This window comes from Phaethon aethereus (assembly GCF_964289735.1).
Source record: "Phaethon aethereus genome assembly, chromosome: 3".
Lineage (NCBI taxonomy): Eukaryota > Metazoa > Chordata > Aves > Phaethontiformes > Phaethontidae > Phaethon > Phaethon aethereus.
The window spans coordinates 9,093,260-9,116,245 of NC_138576.1; positions in this window are offsets into that span (position 1 = coordinate 9,093,260).

Consider the following 22,986-nt stretch of genomic DNA (forward strand, 5'->3'; position numbering starts at 1 on the left):
TGCCCCATCCCTGGCAACATTCCAGGTCAGGTTGGACGGGGCTCTGAGAAACCTGATCTAGTTGAACGTGTCCCTGCCCATTGCAGGGGGTTTAGACTAAGTGACCTTGATAGGTCTCTTCCAATGCAAACCAGTCTATGATTCTGTGATTAGCAGGATATCATGCTTGAGATGGTCATGTGCACCAGGGGCTCTAGATCAGGACTAGAGACAAGGAAATGGCTAGAAATCCATTCCTTGGTCTTAAAAAACTTGCCTTTCAACCATGCATCAAGAAAAGAAACAAAACCCCTACTTCCTCCTCCTTCCCCTCCACCTCTCAATCCCTCTTCCCAAGTGGAGGCACATGTAACTAACTTCACCTTCCCTGGTTTTCTTGGGATCATTCTTAATTTCTCTAGGAGATAGTAATGTACAGGTTTGAAGGTCCTAATGAAGGTTCTGCCAGAAAGCATACCTTGAAGAAAATGTAACACTTGTGTGGAAATGTTACCCACTAAACCTGTTTCAGACAAAATATAACAATAGAATAAGCAGCATGGTGAACAAAACTAATTGTAATAAGGTCATATAAATGACCTCCTTGATGGCATAGAAACTCTTGAAAGTCTACTAAAAGAAAATTAATTGAGTATTTAATTTATTGAAAGTATTTTTGAATGAGAATATGTTTCTGAAGGTGATGAAAGTGCTTTTAAAATACTTTGTTATATTGATTGGTAGAGTTAATTTGTCACCTGCATATTGTTATTTAATGCTGCTGGCCGCCTCAGTTAATGTGTTTCCTGAATATAAATATTTAATTGTCTTGCATAGTGATCATTACGTTATCTTAAGCTTAATAAATTGTTCAGACCTCTCAAGCCTTTCATAGAAGTGTTTCTGTTATGTAAATATAACAAAAATAAACTACTGTTTAGCTGTTACTCAACCTTGGTATCACTGTAAGTGTATTTCTGGTAGGCATTTCAAAAGAAATGGATAATTTTTCAGAAAAGAAGAGATCTTCTGGGCACCCAAAAGGGGAGGTCTGTCAGCATCAAACAGTGTGGAGAGAAAGGAACTATTTGGTGATAGGTTGACACCAAGTCTCAGCTGTTCCAAGAGGATTTTGTAGTTAAATCAGGTGGCTCACTTTCTGTATTTGAGAATGAGGGAGGCTTTTAAAGGTAAAATGAAGTGTTGGCATATAGTCAAATAGTTATAAATGGGCCATGCATACATTTAGGTTGGAAATTACAGAACATTGTTTTACCATCTGAAGAGTGGATGAAGAGTTTTGAGAGGTTTCAAGGTAGATCTTGCTCAGTTTGTTGCCTTGGAGAGCAAGAGACCAGATGATGATCCTGGCTGTCCTTTCAATTCCATCTTTTGTTTGAAAGATTTGCATCGTAAGTATTTGTATGTGGATTCATGCAAATGGAGAACAGTGTTAAAAAATTAAGAGAGAGCATGAGATCTACAAAGAGATTAAACTTGGAACTTATTTACCAAAATGAAGCACAGAAGACAGGATTAAACTCCCACAGTTTTAGATCTCATGTGTCTAAATATCCGCATCTAGGTGATCCTGCACAGTCGCTGGTGAGAAATAGGTAATTTCAGGGTCTCATTTATCTAACCTATTTTAGATATCCACTTCTGGAAGACGGTAGTCATGTCCTAGAAATGGTTATTTTTTTCTCCACTTGCTATAAAAGTAACCATGGATAACTCTGCAAATTTTCTTTTTATAGAGGTCTAAACTGTGATCAGACAGAACTTATGCAGAATCTTGCCAACGACTTTTGGTTCTATATTCTAGTGTTATGATGGATTTTTCTTATTTCAATTCATTAAACAAGTATTGATAAATATTAAATTAAGAATTTAGTGCAATTGAAGAAAAAACAGTATTTAGGAAGGGCATTTTCATTATTCAGACTAAAGCTGTGACTTAGATATCTTATCAGAATAGTTTCTTGCCTTTTCAGATGCTTTATCTCATTGCAAGAGAAAAAAAATCTTTTTGGTTATATATTTAAAAAAGACATATATCAACAAAGTAATGAATGCTTCTTTAAAGTTTGTAGAAAAATTCTATTGCAGAGGGGTAAATATGCTGCAACGTTGAACAAAACACATCAACCCACGTCTTCTTATCAAAGGTTCATCTTTGCAGGCTAGGTTGATGATTGAACAGGTGATGATGTGATAATGGATCAGATGGGTCAACAAGATGAGGATTTACATGAAAAGCAAAAGTATGAAGAATTGGAGGTCAAAATTGCTTCTTATATGAGTCTGGTAGAAAATCACTTGAGCAATGATCGTTCATGTATCAAGCATTTAGCAGCCACTCAGCTCAATGGAAAAATCTAAACTGATCATATGTCAGGTGGAAAGGGTATAAATGAAGACAGAACAGAAATATCTGGTTATTCCAAAATTCTGAATAGAAACCCTACTAAAAATTAACAAAGACTTAAATATCACTTTGGGTTGCCAACAAATTCTTTTAGCATGCTGAGGTCTTCAGTGTGTTACAAGGACACACAAAAAAAGCTGCTTAAATTCTTAATTTAAGAGATTCTCTATAGGGATGGAACTTTCTTATTCCATGTTGAACCAAAAGATCAGTTCCTCTAGTTACAGATAGTGCATGCTATTATAGGTTCTTCCTTACTTGTCTTGGTATCTGTATTGATTACATTTTCTATTCTATACATGCTCGATACACTATACGCTGCTCTGAGAAGCAGAAATCACCCTTTGTGATTTCCTTAGTACTTGCTGACATTCTGCTATTACAGCATAATACTGTAAGATTTTTGCATTCCTCAGGGGATCAGTGGCATTGTCCTGGTTCTCAGGAAGTACTGGAAACAGATTATTTAGATTTCAGACATATATTCCTTGGGGGAGCATTGAGGTTGTCTGTCAACAACTTTTCTGGCAGATTGAATGGGACCAGTACAGAAAAAAGCCCCCAACTTTGGGGATGCCGTAGCTTATGGGACTGGCTTCCTACCACACTGCTCTTTGGAAAGACTTTTGACTTCCAGGGTGATGTGGTGAGCAGATCAGATGAGAAGTGTTTGGTACTGTCTTCTGCATTTCATACATGGTAGTTGCTATCTGTTAAACATTAGCACAGGGCTGTGAAAGAGGTATCAGGGAGAAATGTCACACCAGTCTAGACAGGCTTTTCTATCGGTGAAAATGGTGAAACATCTGGTTTTTGGTATGACATTTTGTTTAGTTTAGACAGTCGTCTTCAGACTCACTAAGACAGTTATCATTTTATGGAGTCCCAGTGAGAAAAGCAACATTTTTCATTGTCACCTGGACCATTTTCCCATCACCACTGCTCATACCCTTGACTTCTGTTCTGACTCATAACATCTATCTATCCCTCCACCTCCACGGTGTGTTTCCCTGTTCTGTTAAGCATTCTTGGGCAGTTCCTATCTACTATCTGCCTTGTTTATGGTCTGACCCTTGTTCTCATTGACACGAGAACAGATTTCACATCCTCCTTTTTCTCTGACTCCTCACCCCAATGATTTCTGCCCACTGGCCTCTTCCCTCTGCCTCACTAACCTATCTCCCTTCCCTCCGTCAAGAGTATTTGTTCCACTGCAGCTAAAATCACAGCCTGTCACAACCACGTCATGGTTTCCTCTCTCTGATCTTTGGACCTCATACAGATCTGGATCCCTTAAACCAAAATGCTTCTAAAACTGCTCTTTCGCAGGTGATTTTCCTTCTCTCAGGATTGCTGTCTTGGCAAACTGTAGGAGTTTGGGATTTGTAGGCACACAGAACTGGAAGCAATCCCCTATCATGGTGAGTTCTGCTGTCATAGAGAACAGTAGCAAATGATCACTTTACCAACTAATTGATTTTAAAAGTCATTCAATTATCATCAGACAATATTAGCAGAAATTACTTGGAGGGAAACACAGTAAGGCTGTGACTGTAGAACAGTGTGGTCTCACATTTCTAAGTCTGGTATTTGCATTTAGCATGACTATTTGAAGTGATGTTAAGTATTTGTTCAATAAATCAGATTTTATTCATAATAAATGCATTAGAATTATTCGCAAAGACCAGAGACCTGGTAAACAAGTAGATTTCTGTTATTGAAACCAGAATCTGCTTTTTCTTCCTTATACTTCAGAAATATTGAAAGAAACCATGAAAACCTGTAAGCAGCATGAGGCAAGAATATTCTTTTTCTGGTTTTACAGCACTTTCCCCGGTGATGTCCTGGTGTGTGACAGCAACACTCATAATAAACGTCGATAATAATTAGCTGCTATTTTTATGGACAACGAGCTTACTTTTTGCGATCTGTTTTTAATGATGACTTAAAAACGTAACATTTGATACTGTTGCCAACTCTGTGAAAAAATTATTTAACTCCTATTAAGAAATCTGTTGATTAAATTTTTTTGGAAAAGTGCTGTCAAATATGTTCCAGGCACGGACCCTTTAAAAGACAAATGGCTTCTTAAGAGGAAATTCTGTTGCTAGGAGACCAAAACCATAAAGTTTCAGGATAAAGTATTTTTCATTTTAAATAAGAAATGTTGACTAATGAACATGCTGAACAGGCAAAGAACAAAGCTATATCACAGCTATCTCTATTATATCAAAGATCAGTTGAAGCATTCAATGGATATTTTAAGAAGGAAGTATAAAGAGGAGTACTGCAAAGGAAGTCTAGCCAAAGTTTGAGAACCAAGGAGTCCAGAGCATGCTGGTATAGCAAAAGTGCCCAAGTATCTGTAGGGGGTATTAAATCTCACATTTGAAGTTTTAAAGTTATCTCTGTCAGCAATGAAAATTAGATTTACCTTGGGAAAGAGAGAATATCCCATCTGTATTTTCCAAACAGAAAGGTTTGATTAAAATGATCTCTTGAGATTTCTTCTTGTCCTGCCCATCTGGGATTTTGCAGATTTCTGAAAACTTCTGGTGCTGTTCATCAATGAAGGGTAAATATCGGGCTAGATGGTCTTTGGCTTTGATCCACTGTGGAAATTCATAATTGTGTCAGCAATAACTACCTATGTACAAACTTGAAAATGTTTAGAACACACTTAAATAATTCCAGTCTCATAAAGTATTAGCTGATGGTAACTGCGATGTATTGATCATCTTTCTGAGTTTCATTGAGTAGCACCTTAACCCACAAAAAGACTACTGAAGTCTAAGAAGGTTTCTTTTGGAAAAACAGCACAAGCACAGGCATTAAAATCTGGCCCCACTGGCTCAATATTTATCTAGTTGTTTAATCCCAGAGGTCTTGATCCAGTTTATGACTGCTGAAAATTGACTCAAGAGTAGACTAATTAGTATGTTTATAATAGTATCAAAGAGCAAGAAATCTTTAAAATGGCTATTTCTGCAAGGGAATCAAATTGCTTTCTGAGAACTAGCAACATAAACCAAAATGCAGACCTCTTCAAAGGGAGTTACATCACTTTCAGCTGTAAAACTTTGTGACTGTATTTTCTGTAGATGTCCACACAGGAAATCTTTAGAAAAGGATATTCTCAGCAAGTAAACTTTGGTTTCTTGAACTACTGAAAGCTCCTGGTTAGGTAGAGAGTATCCCAGAAGAGAGGTGGACGAAGAGAAGATAGGTACTATTAGGAATACTGTAGATCTTGCCACCTGTGCAAAAAGCAGGTCATGGCAACTCAACTAGGAACATCCTGAAACACCAGAAAGAAAATGTTTCAACTAACATACATGCTCAATAGCTTTTATTGATAAGGTTTTCTTGGAAGGCAACTGTGGGACCTGAGCATCTCCCTGACACAGGCTGAGATGTGCCTGCTGAGAGCATCAGTGCTGGGAAATGTTTTTCTGAAAGATGATGACTGATCCCCTGTTAACCGCAGACCTGTGCAATATTGCTTTTTTGCAGTTAGCATAGGAAAGACCAGAAATGTTACAATTCTTCTCAAACTTTGAGGGGTACAAGGGACACATGCTGCATATTACTGTCAACTTTGGCTCAGAAAGGGAATATGTGTATATTTCTGCTAAAGTATAGCATATGTTTTGCTTGGAAGGCTTGCATTTGAATATACATAATATCAGCGAGATGTGGAAGTCTGTCGTGGATAACAGATTTACTGCTTGATAGTGCTCATTTAATGTACAGATACTCTTTACTATGTTTCAGACTGGTTACAAGGTTTTAGTGATGCCTTAAATATTTGTTTTACTGAAGCTAATGCAGTCTTTTCTCAGAATTATTAACATGTCCTTATCAGAAATTTGCATGAACTAATCCTTTACAAGGTTTGAAACTTCCTGAATATATGAAAGTCTGGCTTATGTTACTACAAAGAGTTAATCTCAAATGCCAGACTGCAGAGAGTAAAATAGAATTTATGTATATCTGAGAATATAAAGCCTACATTGTCATATTTGTATTTCAGAATTTTAGGGCTTTGGTTTCTGGAAACCGGTGAGAAAATTGTGCTGTTCACCAAGGAAAAACAAAAAAGAGATGCAGGATTTTATCTTTGCTCTGTGAAAAAAAAAAGGTGCAAGAAGTATAATTCTTCCTCTGACAGAGAGGCCTTGGCACTTTACAAAAGAACAGGATCACATTGACCCACAGCATATTTTTCATAAAGGACAACTAGACATACAAACCCTTATTAGCCCTGCATAAAAGAAGCTTAACAACGTCAACCAATTGTTTCCCACAAGGTGAAAAACACCCAAACAAGTTGGGAATGAGAGCTAAATCAGATTGCTGACTGATAAGGATCCTTCCCAAGGCTAATAACAAAGGCTTACCACAGACAAGCAGCGGATTAAGCATCTTAAGCCTCTATCGGCTAGTGCCAAGGAATCTGGGGTAGTAATTCTGCAATCTATAGCTGTTTGGGTAGCTCTCAAAAAGAATGATGAAGAAAGCACACAGACCTGAAAGGTATTTGAGGTATTTTCTTCTGCATTGTGAGTTAAGTGAGGTTTGGTCTCTGTAGAAGGGGTTGCTCAGGATGGAGAAGAACCATGCTGGTTAAATCAGCAGTGAAGAAGATGATGAGCATGAGAGGAGGAGGAGGAGAGGCACAGCCTGAGAACATTGCTCTCCCAAAGTAAGAACGGGGAGAGCTGTTTCCCTTTACAGGTGCTTGGCAGTACCATGTCTTTAGCTGCTGTTTGAGGGTTTAATGGTTCCCTACATAAACTACCTTTGAAAATAATCTGCGCTGAGTGTTTGAAAGCTAATCATTTACTTTATAGCCTCGTGTTACCTGCCACACAGTGACTGCATTGCTCTGGGCTCTGTCAGGCAGCTGTTTGCGTAGTAAAGCAGAATGTGGCCTATAAAAACTTGCTTTTTGTAAAATATTTGAAGGAAATGGAGTTTTCAATGGACTTAGGTGATACATCATCATTTTGACTTCATTATTGGAGAGACATTTTGCATGACTTGTAGCTTCTATGTGATAGCACTTTTCAAATCCAGTTCCACTGAGTAGAAATAATCTACAATGAAGGTGATATAGAAATGATTGATTGTGACTGGCTTCTTTTTTAAGGGAACCAAGTATTTTGATAGCCAATGAAAGAGAAAAAAAGGCAGTTATTTGCCCTGTACACTTCTGCATGACCTCTGTCTGCAGACCATCACCTTCATTCTAATAGTCTGATTTGTGTTTCGAATAAATTATTCAATAATTTCAAGCAGAGAAAGCTCTCTGTCTCTTTTGGAGTGTGACTTCTTTTTTCCACCCAACTGAGTTGCAACTAAATGCTTCACTGTGCTCTGAACCAACTTTGCAATTTACTTCTGAATCTCTAATGCTCTTACCACACGGAACGGCTTTCAGTGGCAACAGAGGTGGTCCAGCAGCTCACCCAGCCTTCTGTTTCCTTCTTTAAGTCAGTGACAGATAAAAAGAAGGAGAGTAAAAAGTTATTCAGAGGTGAGAGAAGGACAGTGTAGATGAAGAAATAAAATGCTCCCAAAGCAAATCCTGCATCCCCGGTTAATTGAATAGTTAAAATATCTCGGCTTCCATTTGTAAGTCCCAAAATACAGCCTTTTGTGATGGCTCTATTTTTTGCTTCTATGGACTTGTGCTAAGCTTGCAAGTCTGGCAAGCTGCTAGAAAGCTCTGAAAATAAGTGAGCTCTGTTCACCCCGTGGATTTTTCCAAGATACCGCCAACTTGCAGTTTTATTCTGCATATAAACCTTAAGTGCAACGGGTCTGAAATTGGTGTCTTAGACCTTTCAGATTTTCCTGTGTCGAGGAACACAATAAAGAAGATACCTGTCTGTGCTGGTTCCCGATTCGTCTCCTGTCTGTCACTTGTGAAGTAGCAATGGTGGAAGAGTGCCTTTCTCTTGCGAAATTTTGTGGGCTCCTTCCCTGTGGGAAATAGCACAGTATTGTGATGCAGATTTTCTGCCAAATCTCACAAAACCCTCACTGTGGGGATTTCTCTTTTCAGTCGTCTATCCTCCTGTCTGTAGAGCACTCGCATTCAATGCAGAAGGCTTATCGCTTTCTTTTTAGAACTGTAAGAAGCAACATCACAGCCTGTAAAAACACACCCGGTGAGCAAGATCTCATTTATTCAATTTTTGAATCTCACTGAGGACTGCTCTAGAGAGGAAGAGCCTCTGATAAGTTATTTGCTGTTTCCTTTAAAATATGCCTGCCTCAACTGTGTTTCAAGAGACTCCTGCTTCTATGTACTGGCAGATAGAGTGTAATTATATTTGCTGTTAAATGGGTAACTGTGATGTCCGATATTTAATTAGTACTACCTCTCTAACTGGATATGTGCGTGACTGCAACCGTAAATTATGTCAGTGCCTTTCAGACATAAAGAAGGGAAAACCAGGCATAGCTGTTAGGGAGACAGACAGATTCATGGGCTGACTCTGGATTGAAAAGCAGATTCACACCGATTACTCAAATTAACACCTGACCAGAGCACATGAACGTTGCCATCCACTGGATGCACTGAAGTTTCCCGTGTGTGACTCGTGCTTTGTACTAGGTTTCACCCTGACAGTGATGCCACGAGGGTATATGCACAGATTTGGGTGTTCAGAAGTGCTCCTGAATCCACATTTCAGACAGAGGCGAAAGCTGCCGTTGAGGTGTACATTGGGTTTGCATTACAAGAAGCCCCGCATCACTCTGCTGATGTAAATAGGCTCACACATGTCCAGGGCGTATCTCATTGTATAGCAACGTGTTCTTACGGAGGATATTCCACTTACAGCAGATCAGAATTGAGAGTTAGGCCACTGAGTTTGCCCCTGTTGGGCCATTTTATTTTTTTCTTTCTAGTATCGGCCTGTCTGGTTTTTGCAGAGTTACAAGAATAAACTTGCACAGTTGTGGAAACAAAACTGCCCGAGTTATGTGAGGCATTGCAGTAATCTGATACTGAACAAAGCAAGCACTTGAGTTAAATCCAGATAAAAATACACAAATAAATAAATGCATTTATACCCTTTCATACCCAGGGAACAAATTAAATTTTTTTGTTAGGCTAAGCCCTCTTTTTGACTGAGAGAAAAAGCTGTCACAAATGCTGAACTGAACACAAAATGGCCGGTTGTTTACAAACAGATGAAATTTTAGTAATAACCAACAACAAGATATACTTCATAGTGTAATTATCCCAGTTGCAGTTTGACCTAGATTTTAAAGATGGACCCGAGAATGTTGATGACTTTTTGCAGACCCCAAATGACCTGGATTTAGACCTTATATAAGTCACCAGGTGGGCAACAGTGATATGAAGGTCCCATAGTATGACAGAGCCCTGATTCAGCAGAGCCCTGGCATGTTTCCTGATAAATTACTGTCATTTGCTAATATCTTTGCAACACCCCGGCAGAGACTACTGTAGGGACGCTTCATCTCCACTTGGTACATGCTGCAGTTTAAAAAGAAAAGTGATCTGCCAGCAGTAATAACATTGTCATAAATCTGGCAGTCCTAAGCCTTATTTTATATCTTCTGGGTTCTTAATTTTGCCAAATCATTACTTTTAACACTTCGAAGAGTACTGATGTACTATGTTATTATAGGTAGGTCTCTATTTAAATAGGCCTAAATAATATGAGAGCAGCATTGTAATTCTGATGAGGACCTGAATCCATTTTACAGGCATTTCACGCACTTAAGCAAGGTTCCTTATTTCAGAAACTATATATTTTTTTCTCAATTTCCTTTCCCCTTCCCTTGCTAATCAGGCATTTTAAGATTTTTGCTTTAATTTAAATTGTTTCCCATGATCTCTACGACTGTGTTAAAAATACTTTCAGAGAAGATGTGACAATTTTGGATATGAGCACTGAGAGGAGAATGCTGAGGGAGACACTATTGTTTTAATTGTAATATCTGCATTACAGTCTAGCTTCACTTTTACTTTGAAGACTGTTACAAAGCTCCCTTTGACAGTTTATACAGTCTGTTGTGGTCAAGCCTTTTCTAATGGTGAGGGGAGATAACTGTTTAGCTACTTGACCTTCCTGGCAACGGCCTGGTAGAAGATTATAATAATCTTTCAGTCTCCTACAGTGATAAGCTAGTATCCAGGCAGTGTTTTGCACTCTAATATTTATGAATGATCTGTGACTAAAATTCGTGTAGGAGAGAAACTAACATATTTCTAGTCTAGAACATGTACTCAGCTGAGATGAATACATAATAATAATTTATTTTAAAAACAAAGGGCCTCTTTTCTGTTAGCTGCTCTAGAACCAGAGAATAACTGACACTGGAAGAGACGACTGGAGATAAGGTACTGCGGCATGTAAATATTGTTTGCCCATGCCAGCGTAGAATTTCACTCAGCTCCAAACACAACATAACTACACATTACTTGTATTTACCAAACATTTTTATACCTATTTCTTCATTTACTCTCCACAAGTGCTTCTAGCACCCAGAAGTCTATTTTGCCTTTTTTTTTTTAAAAATGTGTATGTGCATGTGTGTGTTGGGAGCTTACATATGTCCGTGTAATATAACTTTGTGATAGACTTAATATTATTTTGGAGGGAATAAAAAGCTGCTTCCCCTTAAAAATATCTTCATTTATTCTTAAATCCTGCTTAGTTGTAATACTTTTGTAGTGTGCCAACTGGTGCCCCTCTGCTGAAATGTTAATTATGAATTTATTCCATAAAAATAAGAACATCAGCCTAAGAAAGTTATGATAAATTTGAATATATGCAAGACTCCATCATGAAGAGACCAGCCTTGTGAATAAGATTTTCTCCATGAATGACATGCTGGAATACTTGGCTTTAATTTGCTTGAGTTAAAATATAATTAAGGCAGATCACAAAGTTATGATCTCTCTCCCTCTTTCATGGACTTAAACTTTGACTGAATTAATTTTTCAAATTTTAAATAAACATTTATAGAAAGATGCATGTAAAGCCTGATTCAAAGCTTTCTGAAACCTGAAAGACTTCTGTGGATTGCAGTGAGGTCTGAAGGAGTGTATTTACCATAATCCTTCAAGACAGGGAACATCTTCAAGACTGCCGTACATCCTCAGAGAATATTGCCCCGGTGACAATTCAGTTTAGACAATTTGACCAATTTAGACAGTCTAAGCATTGTTTAGAAGGCAACCTCTTCTCTTTTACATTTGTAAGCTTAACAAATCATATCCAATACCTTAGTCTTGAAATTCTCATGCCCTCGCAGGTAGTGTTGGAAACCTCGGAAAAGGTTAAAGCTTGGAATCCTGGAAACACAGAATTGGAAATGGTTTCTTGATCTTCAAATGCAACCCCCTGACATTATGGACACAGTGCCATGTACTTGCTTTTATAAATGTTTCAAACAGTATATTAATGGTAGACTTTTTGTTTGCAGTACTTTACCTGGAAGATGATTTCAGAATCTCCCTTGTATTGTATCTTACTACATTAACACTCAGTTTATGACCCTTTATTACTGTGTAAACACTGTCCTTGAGTTTAAATAACTCTTTGCTGTCCCATATCCATACCCTGCTTTATCTATAGGCATCAATCAAATCCCTTTGGGTTACAATGTGAACTCTTCTCTTGTCTGATAAGCTCTCTTAGAGACCTATTCTCTTCATTATCCTGGTGATCCTTCTCTATGACTATTCCAATTTCCTATCTTCCTTGAAAATAAATTACCAGAACTGTACACACTATTACAAATTAATTCTCATCAGGGCTTAGTATAGTGGAATTAATGCTTTTCTATCTCAGCTGGAAACAACTTGACTGATGTATTGCAGGATGGCATTTGAGTTTTTCCACACTTGCCATCCCTTGCTGTCTTATAGTCATCCTGTGATCAGCTTGTACACCTGTGTCTCTCTCTTCCCAGTCACTTCTAACTGATGAGTTCCTAGTCAACAGCAAAAATTCTCATTCATAGTCCCCAATGACCTTCCTCTTTTTATTATAAATTTAATTTAATTCAATTACGCTTACTCCCATCCTCAGGGCCATGCAGTTCTTTTTGTGAAATACCCTAATCCTCTTCAGTATTGACAATGCCTTTTAGCTTTTTGTTTTAAGAATCCTTTTTTTATTATTTTAAGCTGAAGTTATTTATACAATAAATTAAGAAGATTGGTCCAAGGCCAACCACCACTTACCTCTCATCAGACGAGATTTTTCCCTTTCAATAATCCTCTACTAGCTAGTTCTTACCTCACAGTTACAGTATTAATTCCCATTTTCCTAACCATCATTCATGTTTCTTCATATGACATTTTATTTAGTGTATTTGTCACATTTACATATGTTGTGGTTTAGCCCCAGCTGGCAGCTCAGCCCCACACAGCCGCTCACTCACTCCCCCACAGTGGGATGGGGGAGAGAATCAGAAGAGTAAAAGCAAGAAAAGTCATGGTTTGAGATAAAGACAGTTTATTAACTAAAGCAAAAGCTGCGCACACAAGCAGAGCAAAACAAGGAATCCGTTCCCCACTCCCCACGGGCAGGCAGGGGTTCAGCCATGTCCAGGGAAGCAGGGCTGCATCCCGCGTAATGGTTACTTGGGAAGACAGATGTCATCACTCCCAACGTCCCTCCACCCCTTCCTTCTTCTTCATCCCAGTTTTACATACCGAGCATGACGTCATATGGTATGGAATACCTCTTTGGCCAGCCGGGGTCAGCTGTCCTGGCTGTGTCCCCCCCAGCTCCCCGTGCACCCCCACCTGCTCGCTGGCAGCCCAGCACGAGAAGCTGGACTGTCCTTGACTGCTCAGCAACAACTCAAAACATCAGCACGTTATCAACATTTTTTCAGCCCAAATCTAAAACTCAGCCTCACACCAGCTTCTGTGAAGAAAATGAACTCTAGCCCAGCTGAAACCAGGTCAACATATGACATCAGTGTTTTACTGAACTCCAAATGGATGAAAGCTAATGCCTCTTCCTTGTTTAGGTGACCCAGAGTTAGCAACATAGGTGACCTAGCCTGGCTGGATCTTTGTTGAATGCAGTTTGCATATTATCTTATTTTTTTACAACTTCATACTAGCCTTTATGATGCATATTACATGCTTACATGGCTTTGAGATTAAGTTGGATACCCTATTCTAAACTTGGTGGCCCTACATCTGGTGTTATATATGCATTAAATATGTTTATTACAGAACTTAGGTGTCATGTGCTGGTGCTTTCAGAACTTTTGTGGGTCCAAAGCAACTAAACACACAAAAAACCAGTTAGTTCAACAACTCTCTTGAGATACTAAAGTAAAATCAAGGGTCTGAAAAGAAGCATTACTACAAGACCTAAAGCATTTTTGAAGTAAAGGACAAAAGTAAAACTTTGAAAACTGTTTTCTATACTACAACTGCAATAATTAATTTCTCAAAGCATTGGTACTAACGATAGTACATAAATGGTTATTCTTTGGAAGCAATCTATGTATGCTTTTCAAGAAGAGCTGGGCATCCTTTATTACCAAACATTGGACAGAATTGGACCAATAGTGAATAAAGAATAATTTCACTAAAGGTTTTTTTTTCCCCTCAGACTCCTTAACCATTGCTTAAACTCAACATTTTTCTTACAAGGAAATTGTTTTTGTAGTGGAAAATATCCAGAAAGGTTCATATTATAAAGGAAAACAGTGAACATTGAATCACTTCAGCACGATAAAAGTAAGTCAGAATTCTGTCTTTAATGTGTTTAATTTCAGACAGCTTTCCAAATTAAAGGTGATCACACATACCCAGAGTGTTATTATTTCTGACTCTCCTGGAATATACAGTGTCTCTTTGACAGTTGTACAGCTGAAATTCATTGTTATTGGTTCTATTTTTTAATTTGCAAATACAATTTTAAAACCCTTGAAAAATGATACAGAAAATTTCAATACCTGAAGAAACAATAGGATATGGAATGGCAAATACTTTGCAATAAATCAGACTGCATAGGCACAGGGGAAAAAAAAAGACTCGCATTGGCATTAATTTGTCTTTCTCCTTTCTTTAATTTTTTTTTTTTTATTTTTTCAAAAAAAGCCCTCAATTACTATATAAACTGAATAAGGAAGTAAAAGGTTGGTTCAGAAGCTGGGTTATCAATATAGTACAGAAAGCAATTGTAAAAGCTAATAGATGAAGTGTATATGACCTTCACATCGGATTAGTGACCAGTGTAGTATAATAGCAAAATATTGTGCATTGTACTCAGTAACATAATAAGATATTTTTCTTATTATAATACAAAAGACATTAATGGAATACAAATGTTCATTCTAGCCTGCCTTATCAGGGATTTCCATGTTGTATTTCTATCCTGGTCTCCTGCTTATTGGTCTGGTTTACATAATGATATAAGTGTTAAATGGAATACGCTTTTGAAATGAGAAGGACTAAGGTAATGAAGGAGGAATAAGGGAATGGAAACAAAACATAAAGGAAAGCGAAATGGTGAAAAATGAGAGAAAGGGAGGAGAGAGTGAGACAGACTATATCAAAGTAGGAAAGGAAATAGGAACACATTAAAAAAGTAAGAAACAAAGAAGGAGAATTATTAATGACAAAAGGTAAGCTTGTCAGTTCTTAAGTCCAAATCCAAAGTTAAGATCAAATTTTCGGTTCTGGTTGAGCTGATTTCAGCTGGGATATTCATATGTTAAAAGTGCATGAAGATGGCTTTTCATCATAGTTCCAACAACTTGCTTCTTGGAAATGTACTTACAGAAGGAAATTATACCTGGTCTATCATTGAGTATTGGAATTCAGATTCAAGTGCTGACAAGTCAGATTTTGTTAACATGAAGTATAAAACTTAACAGAAAACATGTGATGTTTTGCTTAGGTTTTTGCCTGTTTGGATAAGAGAACATTTACACACTGATATTACGTTTATATTAATGCAGGCTGACTATTTCAGTGATCATTTGGGATAACTGTATTCTCACTGAGTAGTACTTTCAATAGTTTAGCATCCCTCTGAAACGAACCAAACAGTTACAGGAAATGGCACTACTTCTTCTGAAAGTATTAGATTGTTCTCAGTTTACACGTGCTATCTAAAAGAGAGAAACAAAATCTTTGTATATTTTTCATTTACATTTAGATGGAATGAAAACTGCTTCTGACGAGTTATTCTGCTGCATTAAGTCCTTATCCCCTTGATGACCGTGGACAAGGAGTCAGTAGATGTTGGCTCTTAATTATCCTGAGGACTGGGTCTTAAAGTCACAGCATTATTCATAAAATCATAGCCTACAGGGCTGCGCATAGAAACGGCCAAATGGGTAAGTAAATGAACCACGAGCAGTATACTAATCTGTCAATATATGCAAAACCAAAAGTCTTCTCATGCACATGCATGCATTTGGCAAGAGCAATGTAGCATATGTGGAGGCTTTAGCATGTGTGTTCTTTCAAAATTTCTGCTATACGCAAAACAGGGATTGACTAGGTTATAAATGTGCTTGTGATATGGAAGAAAATTAATGTTATCTGATCAAAAAGGAAAAAAAAAAATCCTGTTGAAATGCTAAAACTCAGCTGTTTGCTTCTTTTCAGAACTACTCCTCCCTATCTTGCTTGCAAGCTCTCTCTCTTTTATAAATGCCCAACACAAATCATCAGTGGTGTCTGGAATCCAAGACCTATGGTACCAACATACCATAGCAAGTGTTCAAAAAATGTGTAGACATGGCACTTTTGGTCAACAGACAGTTTAACATGAGCCAGCAGTGTGCCCAGGTGGCCAAGAAGGCCAACAGCATCCTGGCCTGTATCAGAACTAGTGTGGCCAGCAGGAGTAAGGAAGTGATTGTGCCCCTGTACTCGGCACTGGTGAGGCCGCACCTTGAATCCTGTGTTCAGTTTTGGGCCCCTCACTACAAGAAGGATGTTGAGGTGCTGGAGCGTGTCCAGAGAAGGGCAACAAAGATGGGGAGGGGTCTGGAGCACAAGTCTTATGAGGAGCGGCTGAGGGAACTGGAATTCCTTCCAACTGGAGGCTTGCCAATGTGACGCCCATCTACAAGAAAGGCCGGAAGGAGGATCCTGAGAACTACAGCCTGACCTCTGTACCAGGGAAGATTATGGAGCGGTTGGTCTTGAGAGTGCTCACAGGGCATTTGCAGGACAACCAAGGGATCAGGCCCAGCCAGCATGAGTTCATGAAAGGCAGGTCCTGCTTCACCAACCTAATCTCCTTCTATGACCAGGTGACGCGCCTAGTGGATGAGGGAAAGCCTGTGGATGTTGTCTACCTGGACTTTAGTAAAGCCTTTGACAGCATCTCCCACAGCATTCTCCTGGAGAAACTGGCAGCTTGTGGCTTAGACAGGTTTACTCTTTGCAGGGTAAAGAACTGGCTGGATGGCCAAGCCCAGAGAGTTGTGGTGAACGGCGTTAAATCCGGCTGGCGGCCGGTCACAAGCGGTGTTCCCCAGGGCTCGGTCCTGGGGCCGGTCTTGTTCAATATCTTTATTGATGATCTGGATGAGGGAATCGAATGCTCCCTCAGTAAGTTTGCAGATGACACCGAGTTGTGTGGGAGTGTTGATCTGCTGGAGGGTAGGAGGGCTCTGCAGAGGGATCTGGACAGGCTGGACCGATGGGCAGAGGCCAACTGTATGAGGTTTAATAAGGCCAAGTGCAGGGTCCTGCACTTTGGCCACAACAACCCCATGCAACGCTACAGGCTTGGGGAGGAGTGGCTGGAGAGCTGCCCGGCGGAAAGGGACCTGGGGGTGCTGGTTGATCGACAGTTGGATATGAGCCATAGTGTGGCCAGCAGGAGTAGGGAAGTGATCATGCCGCTGTACTCGGCACTGGTGAGGCCGCATCTTGGATACTGTGTTCAGTTTTGGGCCCCTCACTACAAGAAGGACATTGAGGTACTGGAGCATGTCCAGAGAAGGGCAACAAAGCTGGTGAGGGGGCTGGAGCACAAGTCTTATGAGGAGCGGCTGAGGGAACTGGGGTTGTTTATTGTGGAGAAGAGGAGGCTGAGGGGAGACCTTATCGCTCTCTACAACTACCTGAAAGGGGGTTGTGGCGACGAGGGTGTTGGTCTCTTCTCCCAAGTAACTAGTGATAGGACAAGAGGAAATGGCCTCAAGTTGTGCCAGGGGAGGTTTAGATTGGATATTAGGAAAAATTTCTTCACTGAGAGGGTGGTCAGGCATTGGAACAGGCTGCCCAGGGAGGTGGTGGAGTCGCCATCTCTGGAAATGTTCAAAAAACATGTGGATGTGGCACTTTGGGACATGGTTTAGGACATGGTGGCGCTGGATTAATGGTTGGACTTGATGATCTTAAAGGTCTTTCAAACCTTAATGATTCTAGGATTCTATGACATTGGATGCAGGATTGCAGCTTTTGTCTGTGGCAAGTGAATATTATGGAAGCAGCACATAATATGTCTTATGTATGATACCTCTGCTTATCCAGCTCAGTCTCATTGCTTTCTTTGGCCATTATATATGCTAAAGGAGTGCAGTTTTGTGTGAAGAACCCAAGTTAGGTCTGAATATACTACTTCCAACATCAGAGCTTTACAAAGACGTTAATGGCATCAGCACAGTGCTCTGCATACACTAATTAACCCTATACTAGCACAGGAAAACTGCTGCTGTTTTGTTCACAGTTCTATCGTATGGCAACCTTTGTTTGTAAAGCACCTTGTACACTTGGGGAGAGATGGATAGTGCAATAAATATCCAGAAAATATAGGTATTTATTTTTGTAACTTGAAGAATAAATAAAACTTTATTTATTTAGAATAATGAGTAGTCATTCTAAGTCATTACGCACACTGTCTGTCCTCCCCTACCACTTTCTTACTGCATGTGTTGCCAGAGGATGTATTACTTAGCAGTTTGAACAATCCCTATTTGCCTAATGATTTTCACTCATTTCACAGTAGTCCTAAAACTAGGTAGATACTGGTTGTAGTTGTTATATTTGTTGATTTTCCTGGCTAGAACTTTCAAAAGAACCTAAATACTGTTTGAGAGTCAATTACAGTTAGGTATCTAAATCTTTTAAGAATATTTGACAATTTTACTCAGATTATAATTTATTCAGAGGCCAATTACATCAAGGTCATAGTTTTGCTTTCTGTAAATGAAGTACTTTCAATGAAAAAACCCCTAATCCCTGAACTTTATTCTGTTACTTATAGACCTAGTTTTAGACATAACTTTTTCTCCTGAATAACGAAGTCTAAATTGGAGTTCACAGACTCGCTGATACTCCTCCATAAATGTCTGTTTATATATTGAATATTATTTTTTTTCTATTTTTAATACTGAGATTCTGCAGAATATTTTACTTTAATTTTGGTCAATTACCAGTTACTTATTTAGCAAAGGGTGTCAGTGTTCTGGATGTCCCTCTTCTGCAGGAAAGCACCTTTGAGTGGAGATGGAGCTTGGTATTTCGTAATGAGGAAAACGTTATCCACTTTGTGCATTTCCACCTCTGCATTTCATCCTTACGTATGGACAAACCTGGTCACAAAAACTGAACCAGGATCTCCCTGAAGTGTCTGTGATTTTCCATTTTAGGAATTAAAAAAAAAAGGAAAGAAAAGAGGGAAATGTCTATTTTAAAGGTAATTGTTGTATGCGTGTCCTTTACAGTAACGGCATTTTTTCCTGTGGTGTTTGACAAAGAATCTGTCAATGCTTAGCGAGGGCTGCAAAAATAATTTCCTGCTGCCTGAAGCAGCCTGTGCTTCTGGTGAGGTGAGAGCACAGTTCAGAGTCATCTGTTACATGAATGAGAAGATGCACGCACTTCAGGAGAAAAGCAGATGAAGAGGCTTTTCTTTCCACTCCAGTAACTCACAGCAGGTATTATAGATTTATTTCCCCTTCTCATGTTGCTTTCATTTTGCTGGATTGTATCAAGGCATTGCAGATGCTACAAATAGGGATGTACTATCTAACTTTAGGAGTAGGAAAAAGACCAACAGTGGTTACTTGATTCAGACCAACATTTTCCATTGCTGTATTTACTTCCCATTTGGAAAAACTGTAGAGACACTACATCACTGGGTAGCAAATAACTAAAAAGTAGTCTCTCAGGACTGTAAAGTCTGTTGGTAGATATCAAGAAAAACTACAAGTTTCCATATAAATCCTTCTGGTTGAACTAGGCTGCCAGGGTTCTTACACTTGTCCACTACCCTTTTGTCTTCCATTCATTCAATTTCCTCCCTATTCCTTGTCGCTGTGTACAAGATCAAGTGTTCCTGGCCACATCTGCAAAATCCCTTCACTGCTCACTTTCAAGCACTCCCTTAAAACTAAGATTGGTCAAAAGATAGGTTTTTCCCCTTCTCCTTCCACTCTCAGTTCACCTCTCTCTTGTTCAGGTCTTGCTGCCCCTTCCTCTGCCTCCCATCATACCCCAGTATCACTTTGTCTCTTACATTGTCTAGGGAGAGGATTGGAAGGAGCTGAAGAAACAGAATGATAGTGCAGTGGTAGAAAATGTTTTGGAAGTTAGGAAAGGAGGTAAAACTGGGAAGAAACTTGAGAACAGAAAAGAAAGATGCACAGGAAATTTGTGGCAAATATTTTCTGAATCAGAGAAAATTTTCCCAGGTAGTGGACTATTGACAAAGTCATCAACTCTTCATTGTTTGTTATTCACTATTTTTGTGCTATGGTGACAAAGTTTCCTGCTCCTTGGCTGGATGCCTCACGGTTTTTTAAGCAAGGATATAAAAAAGAATATGTTTCAAACATCTTATTCACTGGCAGGTTTTGAGTTGCCTCCTACTTTAGCAGCGAGATCAGTAGGAAAATCTAGCCAAAGCTACTTCTATTCCAGCAAGTGCATGTAGGGCTGTTTTCTCTCTGGATGGCCAGCTGGCTTGCTTCGGCAACGTTTGTGTCATTACATCCTCTTAGCCTCCAAAACAGGGTGGTGACATCCACCTTATCTGTTGGAACTGATTCCTGAACTCAGCTAACTGCCAGACCACATCTGCGAATTTGTTCGAGTTTGGCTAGTTGGCGCAAGCCACAACTGTCCCAGGGACTGTTTCAGCAATTTAACAGTCTGCGTGATTAAATTCTAGGAATGCCCATGCCACTGATCAATTTACTAGTGTAGATTTAGTTTAGTACTATTTTTCTGCTAGAACGAACAAGAGATTCTTTGACATTAAAGGCCTGAAATTTAAACGCCTATAAATGTCACATCATGCTATAATTCTGTGTTAATTTTTTGAAAAGTGAATACTTTATGAATCTTGAGCTAGAATTTGGCATTTTACAATTGTCACAATTAATGATGAATCTTGGATGTCCCCGGAATATTCACCTGGGCAATGCTGGCTCCTCTTAGGATTTGTTTTGTTTCTCAAATGATAGTATTCTCTGAAAATTAAAAAATGGAAGAAGTGTTTAACTTTGGTAGGTACAGCATGAACTACCTATAACTGGAACATCTTAATCTAGTGACTCAGTAGATCTGGAATAATAATTTTGAGCAGTGAGCTGCTTACGAGAGGTCTACATGCATGAGCATGGGGACTGGATGTGATAAGGCTGAGTTAGCCCACTGCCGTGCTGGCGTGTATCAGATTGGGTAAAGCTAACATGCCCAAACCACTTCCCGAGTCTCATCTAACAGAAGAAATCCTACTGCAGGTGTCCCTAGAAGGCACCTGGAGCAGGTCACATCTCCTGAAGAAAGTGTTCTTGTCTCTACACCAGTTGTCTAGATTTTTCTGTGCTCCTAATAGGAACAAGTGGAAAAAAAAGCAGCAGTTTGTGGAACTTGGTTAGTGGTCATGTTTGGAAAAACACACCACTGTTTACAATTCGGTCAAGAATGAGCCTAGCAAGTAATAGACAAATAAAACCAACATCCATCATGCTCCATCATCTTATTTTGGATATCTGGGAGTTATCTGTTCCTCACATAGAGCTTATTTTGGGACAGTAGATCTCCATCTTCTAAATAACAGGCAACAATGGAATTTTTGGTGGTGTGATGGGTGGGGTTTAAAATATATTTTTCTGTTCCATTTTAGTCAGTCCTACAGTTAATAACAATTTTATTTCAGGGTGGAGGTCCTCATTTCTTGAAGTGCAGGATCCTAAATTAATTTACCTTAAAGATTTAGTTGATAGCTATGACACCTCCCCATATGCAGATACAATTTCATTATGAAGCAAGTACCTATGTCTGGGTCAGCATTATAGTGGCCTCAGCTCTCATTAGTGTATGACAGCAGATGTGAGATGCTGACACTAGAAAGACAGAGCTATGCTAACCAAAAATATTCTGTCTCCTTTGCTGCCTTCCTTGCTCATTGCCAGCTCTATTATTTCTACTCTCTCTTTTTGTGTGTTTAAATTTCCCTTCTGTGCATTTTTAATCTTTCCTGTATTACCTATTATTCCATTTGGCATAAGTATACTCTGCTTATTTCTTCCACATTGTTTGTATACCTCTGGAGAAATTACAATACTGTAATTAATTAAAATAATTGCATTTTAAGTACACGAGAAACAAACCATATGATCCTGCTCATTCTTGCCATACATATTGGAACAACTTGCAGTCACATGTTAGCAACTAGACTCCTGTAAAAATTCTGCACAGAAGTATATACAGTGGCCTTTTAGACACTATTTCCGATGTTTCTGCATAGCTTTGAGCAAATTTATGTAAACCTACCCAGATAATTTGATATGGATGACCTGCGTGTTCACTTGTTTCTTCAACTCCACATACAATGCACAGTACTCTGCAACAAAATTATGTTTAAAAGAGTTTTAGCCTCTTTTTTGTAAGGACTCCTGTCCAGCCATATGTTAGACTATGGAGGCTGCAGTGAGCTGGTGTGTGAAGATTCAGACTCAGATGTTTATGGATGCCAAACTATTTTAAGATATTAACAGAAGCATAACCTAATTTATCTGAGGGTTGTGGAAAAATAATGAAGGAGAGAAATTACTTATTTCTAGAGTATTTTCTAGGAGTCTCAAAAGACGCTTGGTACAAACTATTTGAAAGCTGTGTGACTGAGAATTCAGTGGTGTGTCCACACAAAAAGGACAGAAATTGGAGGGAAAAGCTGTGTCCTATGGGCCATTTGGGACGGAATCAAGGATCCTGTGTTTGAGCAATTCTATTTATGTGAACACTGTTATAAAGAAAGTGCTCATTTCCCCCATTTTTATCTTTTCATCTCTCAGTCTTTCCCCTTTGTTTCTTCTCTTTCTCCTTTTTTTTTTTTTGGCCCTCTTCTGTTTTTTCTTTCCTCTTCCATTACCTCTGTTTCTGTCCTTTTATATCTTTCACTCCTTTGCACTCTCTTTATCCTGAAGCTCCCCAGTAATCATCCGGCTGAGGTACTTCCAATGAAAATGTCAGCACACCATACTCTGTTCCCAGTTATGCTTTTACCATCAACAAGGGAGCTCATACAAATGAAGAAAAACGTCTGATGCCTCAAAGTCTTTTAAGTTCACCTTTTCCT